Source organism: Lactuca sativa, chromosome 9 (genome assembly GCF_002870075.4).
Source record: "Lactuca sativa cultivar Salinas chromosome 9, Lsat_Salinas_v11, whole genome shotgun sequence".
Lineage (NCBI taxonomy): Eukaryota > Viridiplantae > Streptophyta > Magnoliopsida > Asterales > Asteraceae > Lactuca > Lactuca sativa.
In genome coordinates this window covers 85607396-85618343 of record NC_056631.2, presented here as the reverse complement: position 1 = coordinate 85618343, position 10948 = coordinate 85607396, and positions in this window count along the sequence as shown.

Genomic DNA, 10948 nt, shown 5'->3' with positions numbered 1-10948 from the left:
CCTGTCAGAGACTACTAACACTGGAACCCCGTGCCTAACCACCACCTCTCACACATAAATATCCGTTAATTTCTCAGTGGAGATGCTCTCGGAAAGCGGAATAAAGTGGGCACTCTTCGTTAACCTATCCATAATCACCCATATGGTATCCACACCCCTTGCTATCCTTGGTAACATCATGATGAAGTCATGGAGATCTCATCCCACTTCCACATAGGAATGGGTAGCGACTAAAGCTTGCCATGTGGCTATTGATTTTTGGCCTTGACCTTCCTGCAGGTCAAGCACCGCTCCACAAACCAAGCAATCTCTAGCTTCATGCAGGGTCGTCAGTAACTCAGTATCGAGTCTCTATACATCTTTGTAGCCCCCGGGTGAATAGAGAACTTGGATTTGTGTGCCTCCCCAAAATATTCTATCTCACACCCCCGGTTACCGGTACCTACACCCAGCTACACTGTGTCAGAAGACCTCGACTATCCTGAAAAAACAAGGGAAAATTGCCCCTGAATCCGCTCTATATTCCAGTTCTCTTTCTTCAAACCCTCCACTTGAGCCTTCTTGATCATATCTAGCAGTGGAGAGACCACCGCAATCCTCAAATAAATGTTCCTGATCGGAGAACCTGTTGTCTTGCGGCCAAGGCATCGACCATCCCTGGATGATACAAGATCTCGCAATCATAATCTTTCAGTACATCCAACCACCTCCTCTGTCGCATGTTTAGGTTCTGTTGATCCATTAAATACTTCAAACTTTTGTGGTCAGTGAAGACGGTACACTGAACTCCATACAAGTAGTGCCTCTAAATCTTGAGAGCAAACACCAACACCCCCAATTCCAGGTCGTGAGTGGGGTAGATTTCCTCGTGAGGCTTCAAGTGCCTCAAAGCGTACGCAATCACATGCCCTATTTGCATCACAATACACTACCAAGTCATCCAGCCCCTCAGGTAGTACTAGAATCGAAGCCTCACATAACCTTTGGCTCAAGATCTCCAAAGCTAACTGCTGATCCGGGCCCCATCGAAATGTCACACTCTTCATGGCCAAGTGAGTCAAAGGCACCACAATCTTGGAGAAATTTTGGATGAATCTCTTATAGTACTGTGACAACTCGAAATTTCCATTCTAAACAAACCATATCAATCCAATAGAAGTAGAACAGTTACAGTGAAAACCCAGATTTCGAGTATAAGTTTGGCAGTTTTCAGGATATTACACTTAAGGAGATATTAGGAAAGTGGATGCACTAGGGTTTTGTGCAACACTGTTATTCCAATACTCTAGGACATTAGAGTTCGTTCCAGGAATAAAAATATTTTCTGCCAAAAATATCTTCGGACTATAAATAGAATTCTAAACCAAATTGGTTCATTTGTTGAATTCCATTTAGAGAAAAGTCAAAATTCTCTCTCACGGATCTTCGGGTTTTTATCCCAAATTGTGAGTACTTCGATCTAGTTATGTTATATAGCTTAGATTGTGTTTAGAAACACAAATTACATATCAAATCTGTGAGATTCGGGAGTTTACCGCCCATGAACGTTCTTGGGGAGTAAACTCCAATAAGTGGCTTAAATGCTACCTAGTCCTTTCCCCATGAATTGTAACTACCTTAGACTTGTATGCTATTGTGTATATGACTAGAAAACATCAAAATCGGATTAAAACCCCAAGATTTGGGAGTTTACCGCCCAAGAACACTTGGGGAGTAAACTCCATTTTAAGGTCCTAAAGGGTTCCAATGACCCTCAAAGCTTTAGAACTCGAACTAGAACCCACCATTGCATGTTTAGGACACCAAAACAATCAAAATACCAACACCTAGGGGTGTTCACGGCCGCAAATACATGGCCAATTGGTTCATGGTCCGAAAACTCTAAATAGGGGTGTTTTGATGCCACAAACACTTCCTAAGGCTTAGGCTTGAATTTGGACATGTACTCTAAAGTGTTAATAGCCTAGAAAACATAAGGAATCACTATCATTGAGGAGTTTACGGCCAAGACAAGTTCTTGGGCCGTAAACACCTATAAAGGGGTCAAATGACACCCTAACTCCTTCCTTAAGCCAAGAGACCAATTTGGGCATGTACCTAAATGAGTTTTGGACTAGCTAACACACTTAGAACACCAAGAGTAAGGGAGTTTACGGACCAAAAGGTTCTAGGGCCGTGAACTCCATAAAATGGTGCCAAATGGTGCCATAAACTCTTCTAAAGCCAAGTACAAAAGCCTAGTTTAGTTCCTAGTTAATTTAGAGACTTGAAAACACCATAAACACCCTCCCAAGGGAGTTTACGGCCGTAAACTCCAAGGGTATATGGTCCTTGGGCCGTAAACTCCTTAAAGGAGTTAATATGACACCCAAACACTTGATTTAGCCTTGAAACAATTCACCACATGAGTTGTATAATTGTTAGACTTCATTAAGGGGATTTGTTGAGAGTTTACGGCCAGGAGTTTACTCCCCTAGGCCGTAAACTCCAAGACATATGGTCATTTTACCATAAACTTCCATTAGAGGCATTGCACTCCTTTGTTGCAACCCATTAGCCTCCTAGCACTTGACCAAAAGTGTTTTCCTCGCGTTTAAATGTTTATACTTGTATAACTAGTGTTTTAATCACTAATTATTTATATACATATGTCTTCATATGTAATTCGGATCATTGTGTGTGTCTAAAGTCTCCACTTGACACCAAACACTTGTCCGATCCTTCCTTACGATAACAGTCTGTTCAATTCCAGTCACTTACTGCAGGTGAGTTCATACCCCTTAACTAATGTTTTAAACTATTTTTAAATGTTTTATGGGGGGGATAAAAGTAGAATCATGCTACTTATTATATCAATCACATGTGATTAATAAGTAGAATTATGCTAATTATTACATCAATCACATGTGATTAATATACAACATTCAAATGATTTGGCTACTCATTAGCCATTTTACCAAACAGTTTTCATCAAATGATCTTTATAAACATTTTATATGTTTTAAACTCCTTATTACACTGTATATTTTTACTCTGTATATTACATTTCAAACTTATTCACAATTGTGTTTCAAACAAATGTTTCTTTATACTTAAACTGTTTTATCAAACTTATGCCTTGAAACTGTTTTATAGATTGACATCAAGTCGATCTTTTCTTAAAATAATATTTATGTTCAAATGTTTTACAAAACTTATTTATACTTTTATATTATAAATTGCATGCCTCTATATGTATAGTTATATAAAAAATGTTTAAAAGACTTAGGAAGGTTATCCACCCTATTTCCGTTTCGTGCTTGAGATGTGGTCTGGTGGGATATCGGGTACTCGTCCGAAAGTCATTTAAATATTAGTTATATATCATGTGTACATATATAGTCATAAAAGGTCCTTCCAGTTCATCCGATGCCCTTGGGTAGCAAGGGTATACATCCATGTCCATACGTACCAGTTAGACTGCTAGTAAACTACCATATGGGTAGTTTAGGAAGATACTAGAACTATTACTAGAATGCGATATCATACTAATTGTCAGTTCATTCATGAGTCAATACTTACAACTAGAAGAACATATACAACTATACTAGAAAGAGAACATATACAACGATACTAGAACGATTACATTACCATACTTGCTAGGTAGAGAGCACGTACATTACAGCTAGAATAAGTAACATTACATTACATATACAAGAATACGATAACAATTGTGATCCACTGGATCGGAGCATGCCTTAAATGTCATGGCCCAAGTTGTAGCTAGAATTCTCTTGGAGGGAGAGCGTGAGTTTACGTATAGATCTATACTGGATTGACTATCCTACACCTTGCTGCTAGCTACAGCCGGACCTGCAGGTCTGCGGGTGCCAAACGTCATTCCGTTATTACGACCATTCATTATGTCGTTGTTACCAGCCGATAGTATGGTGCAATTAATCACATGATGCCTTAATATAAATCCGGTTTAAGGTAGTTAGTACAGCAGTAGTTCTTATAGAGCTACGTTTTGGTACTACATTAATTTTCCCTGTACATATATTTAGTGATCTTTTCACTTAAACTATAAATGTAAAAACTATATTTTGTTAATAATAGTTACACTTGGGAAAATTACACACTTTTACAAGAAACGAACATTGAGAACAGTTAGGTCTTGGTAGAAGACACACTTAATACAATAGTAGGAATCATAGGGATTTCTAGGGTTTTTCAAATGTTTACAATTGTTTTACAAACATCTTCATACTTACAGTTCATATACAAATTCTTACATAAAAATACTTATATACAAATTAAGACACTAAATACTTATGATCTCACCAGCTTCAAAGCTGATACTCACTTTCAAAATTACTTGTATCCTCAGGTTATCATAGACAGGTACCGATGCAAGGAGAAAGGAAGATGGAGCTTGTTCAAGACTCATCATTCATTTTGATTTATGCTTTAGTGTTTATCAAAATTTGACAGAACACATTTGTATAATAATTATATTATTAATGCAATGGATGATGTTGTTGCTTGTTTACTACTTTACATTGTTGTGATATTATACATGACGTCCTCCGCCCTAGAACGTTTCCGCCGTTCTTGGTTTTGGGGTGTGACAAGTACCCGCTAGACCCAAGAAGCTACGAATCTCATATGCATTATTTGGTACATCCCACCGTATCACTGCCTCAACCTTGGCTGGATCCACTAAAATACCCTCCTGATTAATGATGTGCCCCAAAAACTGCACCTCTTGCAACCAGAAATCACACTTTGAGAAATTGTCATAAAGCCTTTTTGTTCTCAGTGTCTCTAATACCTCCCTCAGATGTTGTTCATGCTGCTCCTTGGTCTTAGAATAAACCAAGATATCATCATTAAAAATGATCACCTACCGATCCAGCATCGCTCTACACACCCTATTCATGAGACCCATGAACACTGCTAGGGCATTGATGAGCCCGAATGGTATCACCACCACTCATAATGCTTGTATCGAGTCATGAAGGTTGTCTTCGGTATATCCTCATCCCTAATTCTCATCTGATGGTACACCGACCGAAGATCAATCTTGGAAAACCAAGATGTACCTTGCAACTGATCAAACAAATCAACTATCCTCGGGAGCGGATAACGGTTTTTCACCACTAGCTTGTTCAGCTCTCGGTAATCAACACACATCTTGTGTGACCCATCCTTCTTTTTCACAAATAGGATCTTTGCTCCTCATGGAGAACTACTCGGACGAATAAACCCTCGGTCCAGTAGCCCCTGAAGCTGCATAGACAGCTCATGAATCTTGGGCGGAGCTAGCCAGTATGGTGCCTTGGTTATCAGGGCAGCACCTGGTACCAAATCAATGTGAAACTCTACCTGCCTCTCCGAAGGCGCCCCTAGCAACTCCTCGGGAATGACATCCCAAAAATCTCATACAACTAGCACACTACCCAAATCTGTCGTAGGCTCGACCCTTGTATCTGAGATGTACGCCAAGAATCCCGAACAACCCTGATGGAGAAGTTTGCTCGTCCTCACAGCTGAACAGAGGGTTGGCCCCTACAAGGCCATCTCTCCATGAATAACCACTTCTCCCCACTTGGGGGGTGAACCCTCACCAACTGATGCTCGCAATCTATCATGGCCCCATTGGCCTACTCGGACGAATAAACCCTCGGTCCAGTAGCTCCTGAAGCTGCATAGACAGCTCATGAATCTTGGGCGGAGCTAGCCAGTATGGTGCCTTGGTTATCAGGGCAGCACCCGATACCAAATCAATGTGAAACTCTACCTGCCTCTCCGGAGGCGCCCCTAGTAACTCCTCGGGAATGACATCCTAACAATCTCATACAACTAGCACACTACCCAAATCTGTCGTAGGCTCGACCCTTGTATCTGAGATGTACGCCAAGAATCCCGAACAACCCTGATGGAGAAGTCTGCTCGTTCTCGCAGCTGAACAGAGGGTTGGCCCCTACAAGGCCATCTCTCCATGAATAACCACTTCTCCCCACTTGGGGGGCGAACCCTCACCAACTGATGCTCGCAATCTATCATGGCCCCATTGGCCCCCAACCAGTCCATCCCAACGATCACTTTCAGCCCTCTCAACGGTATCAGAAGTAGATCAACATGAAACCTCTCCGCAAGCACATTCAGGACACAGTCTCGATACACCCTCACAACACTCACGGTATAGTCGTCCGCAATCTCAACCTCAAGCGGGGAATCCAAGGTCCCCAAACCATCCCATAACTTCTTGCTAAGCACAAGAGATAGAAACGATCGGGTAGCACTCGAGTCGAATAGAACGTGAGCCAACATACCATTGACTAAAAAGGTCCCTATACATGAGCACAAATATATACATAAGCAATGCAAATAAATATAGAGCAGGAAGATAAAAATACGCACCAGCCACAACATATGGCGCTTCCCGTGCCTCCTCGGTGGTCAACTGAAATGCATGGCTCTTCACCGTAGAAGCATCCGCCTTAGCTGGGCTGCCATCGGTAATCCTCATCATGGCTGGCGCAAGCACCACGACCGCTCCTCCTCCTTCGTGCAACCCCGGACAATCGGCCTTTTTATGGCCAGTTTGGTTGTAGTGGAAACAAATCAGACCCTTCTTGGGGCAATCCCTGCTCAAGTGACCCGGCTGGCCACATGTGTAACATATAGGGCCCGTCCCCCGACAAGATCCACCATGATATCCCTCACACTTAGCACACCGGCCATGACCCTACTGGTCCCTTTTTGCTTGGTGCACAACTCCAACTCCATTTCCCACTCATGGGTCTTCTCAACCATCTTGTTCAGGGTCTTGTGCCCTATAAATCTCACGAACTCATAGATATCATCCCTCAGCATGGAATGATACTTCGTCTTCCTCATATCCTCATCCACAACATATTGCGGGATCAATAGAGCTCGTTCCCAAAACTTGGCGGTGGTCTCTGCCACAGTCTTGATGGTCTGCTGGAGCTCCTGAAACTCCCTCACTAGCCGTTGCACCTCAATAGGTTGTGCAAACTCCAAATCGAAATGCTTGACGAACTCTGCCCATGTCATCCCTGCCACACCGACTGCTCCCACCTGGCTAGTCACCTCTCCCCACCAATCCCAGGCTCGATCCCTCATCTTACACAAAGCAAAACCCACCTTTGTCATATCAGGGCAAGAACTCATGTGTTGGGCGTTCTTTATATCCACCACCTAATGTCGGCTACTTATAGGGTCCCTGACCCCGAAGAACTCTGGCCCCCGCACGCCTTGAACTCCCGGAACAAGGGAGTTCAGTCCCTGACCTGGATCGTAGCAATCTTGGCTCTAAATGACCTGAGCCTCTTCTCCATAATCTCCATCATCCCTTCCTTAACCGTCCTAAAAATCATTGGGGTAGCGTCAAGGATGCCCCTCGTAACCTCGGCTGCAATGAGTTGGCGCAACCTCTCATTAATGGGCTCAGTAGTGTCGCCCGAACTAGATCCGGATACTAATCCTAATCCCCCTGCTCCAAATCGTGTCACCATCATTCTGAAATACCACAAGACAAATTGATCAAAATTTCCAAAAAGGGGATCTCCCCATACCGGTTCTCCTTAGAGCTTCCAGGTCTAACATTAGTTCGGGTACAAGTCATGTGCTTTCAGTAATATGGGCCCAATACTACCTTTCACACCTAGTTTTACCTTCCCCAAAGCTTTACTTAATAACTCCAATTCGTCCCAGAGACAAAAGATATATCATAGCTACTTTATAGCTCAAATCCTAGGCTATCCTAAGATTTGCTCCACCCATATCAAATCAGAACTTAATCCTAACAGGTTGCCTTATGCATGCAAATTATACACAAAACAGGATCAAATAGACTTTCGAATAACAGATTCTACCCTAAGACCACAACCAAACAAGGAACAAGAAATAAGGCTAAATCAATCATTCTGAGGCTATAAGACCATAACCGCATACAATTTTGAAAGCATACACCTAGCAAGATTCATACGATTATCATAACTCAAATATCAGTATAACATGGCTAACATATTGGGGAACTACTTCCTTGGCTCGGCCGATCACACGCATTGCACTCTCCTCTTTTTCATTTTAATAAATTTTTAACTTTTATTTTTTAAAATAATTTTACGCTTTCCTTAGTTTGAGTCCTGACACACCCGCGAGTGTGCCCGAATCCTCAAACCAAAGCTCTAATACCAACTTGTAACGACCCAATTTTCAAAAGAAAATTTTCATTTATAAATAATCAAAACATTTCCAATAAACCACAAAATCTCAAGAACCATTGTTTTCCAATTTACAACATTAACAATTTTATTTTAAATATTAGAGTGCCCCATAAAAATGTCTGAGAGAGTACATGCCGCGCCCTCAAGCCTTGCCCTTGCCCTTAGGCTCATAAGTACCTGAAACAAACCAGCAAACTATAAGTTAATGCTTAGTGAGTCCCCAAAGCATACCCCATATAAACCACATAATCACATAATCCATATTAGCTATAAAAGCTACATAAACCATTTAAGCCATGCATACAAACATATAAGGATGTCGTGGGGTTCTCCTAGGGTCTTACTCGATGATGTCATGGGCTCCCCCACATAGTCTTACACAAAAGTGCCATTGGCTCCCCCATGGTCTTTAGCTGGAAAGCCATGGATTCCCCTACATGGTCTTACATCCAAGTGTCATGGGCTCCCCCCATGGTTTTTACTTGAAAGCCATGGGCTCCCCCACATGGTCTTACATCCAAGCGCCATGCCCCCCCCCCCCCCCCGGTCTTACCTACAAGTATCACATATATGACTAGCATAACACTTAGTATGTGACCAATTAACATACCACATATTACTACATCAACTAGTGTACCACATATCACAGAATGGGCCGACCTTGGTGCCTTAGACCCATTGGTATGGTGACGAGACTCACTTCTCAAAAATGCTAAACTGAAAAGATAAGATCCGATAAGTCCCAATGTGCAACTCCAACTCAACTTCTTACAATCATCATGTGACTGGTCTTGTCAAAATCCTGAAATACCAAAAATACCATTAAGGTCAAACTTCGTCAACCCTAGTCAAAGTCAAGGTCAACATTCCATGTTGGTCCTACTCGTCGAGTATATCTAGCAACTCGTCGAGTTCCTCCAGTGTTCAGAAAACCAGGACAAACCCTAGCCTACTCGTCGAGTTGTCTCATCAACTCGGCGAGTTCACTCAATATCCAGTAGACGAGGAAACCCGATCTAACTCGTCGAGTTTTCTCCTTGTTTGCTTATTCAGATGATACGTTGATTGCAGGGACTCTAGGGCTTAGATTTGAAACCTAAAGGTGTCTAGAAGGATAACGTTTCCAACTTTATCCTCTAGAACCACTTCGAATGCTCTAGAACACTTAACAAAGGTTGGATAGCTCAAAAGATTAGCCATATGGTTCTAGACTCTATGGATCTGGAATCCCTCCTTTCCAAAAGAGGTTATAATCCCTAAAACGTTCCAAAGATGGAGACTTTATGGACATGTATGTCCTATGTATATCTTGAAGTCAAAAGAGCCAAAGAGGGAAAATATACCCTAAAATCCATGCATGGCATCCATGTTTGACCAAAAGCTAGATCTAGCCCACCATGGGACCATTTTGCCCTGTAGATTCATAAAGTCGCAAACTTTATGAACCCCATGCATGCAATCAACAAGAATGATAGGAAATGAAGAGCAAATTTAAGATCTAGTCATACTCTAAGATAAAAATCGAATCTTGAGTGCTTACAATAGTCCACAAAGATGGTCAAGCTCAAGAGTAAGGGCTTTGTTTGCTGGATCTTCTCCTTCTTCTCGCTATCGTCTTCTTTATAATCTCCAAAAGTCACTTTAGCTCACAATATGAAATAAGATGGAGATTAGGGTTTAGCACATACGTTCTTATGGTTTCGAGGCTGATGGAAGGTCAACCTCAAGGTTTTAAGGAGATTATATAGGGTGTAAACCCTAAAATTTAGGGGTTTCCTTTACAACGCCTACTCGTCGAGTTGGGCCTTCCAACTCGTCGAGTAGGTCCTCAATCCTGCGCCCCACAATGACCCCTACTCGACGAGTCGGAGCTCCCCAACTCGTCGAGTTCCAGTGTAAAACCCTAAAATTCTGAAAAGAAATTAATACCTGAAACGAGCGTTACACTCTGATCCTTTAGATATGATTTGATGTAATGGAATTTTGGAAAACAAAACATGATTGTAATTTCTAAATATTAAATGATAAACTTTACCTAAATTTTCGGGCTGTTAAAAGAAAACTCCAAATTCCTCATTAATGAACACGAATTACAGAAATTGAAAATCAAAAAATCTTTGAGATAATGAATAGAACCAAGAAAAGCTCTTCAATGCTAGAAAATCTACACCCACCCACACAATAATGAATATAAATTGCAGAAACTGAAAATCAAAATTCTAAACTAACCTAGAAATTTGTAGAAAACATAAAATCAGATCTAAATTGGATCCTTAGAAGATTCAGACAACTAAGGGAATGGAGGTTTCAAGCTCCAAGATGTAAACCCACTGGTTTGAGAAGAAGAGCGGAATGGAGGCGGTGTGAGGTGACATACTCACAGTTGAGAAGGTCGGCGATTGTTATAGGCCATCTTGACGGGAAAAGAAGGTGATATATATAATATTCCAGGTCATCTTCAACATTAAATTTCTGGTCATCTGAACGATTTCAAAGCTCCATTTCGATTCAAGCGCCGTTATCAACTGAAATTGAGTTTAAATTTCAATTGAAATCTAAAACGAAAATACACGAATCAAGACCTAGAACCCATCAAATATCAATGCAACTTCCATCTCCATCCTTCATCTCTTCATAGATTTCCAGATGAACAACAACCATCATTATCTCCATCAAAATTTAGATCAAAACACTGATAACTTTGAGAATAC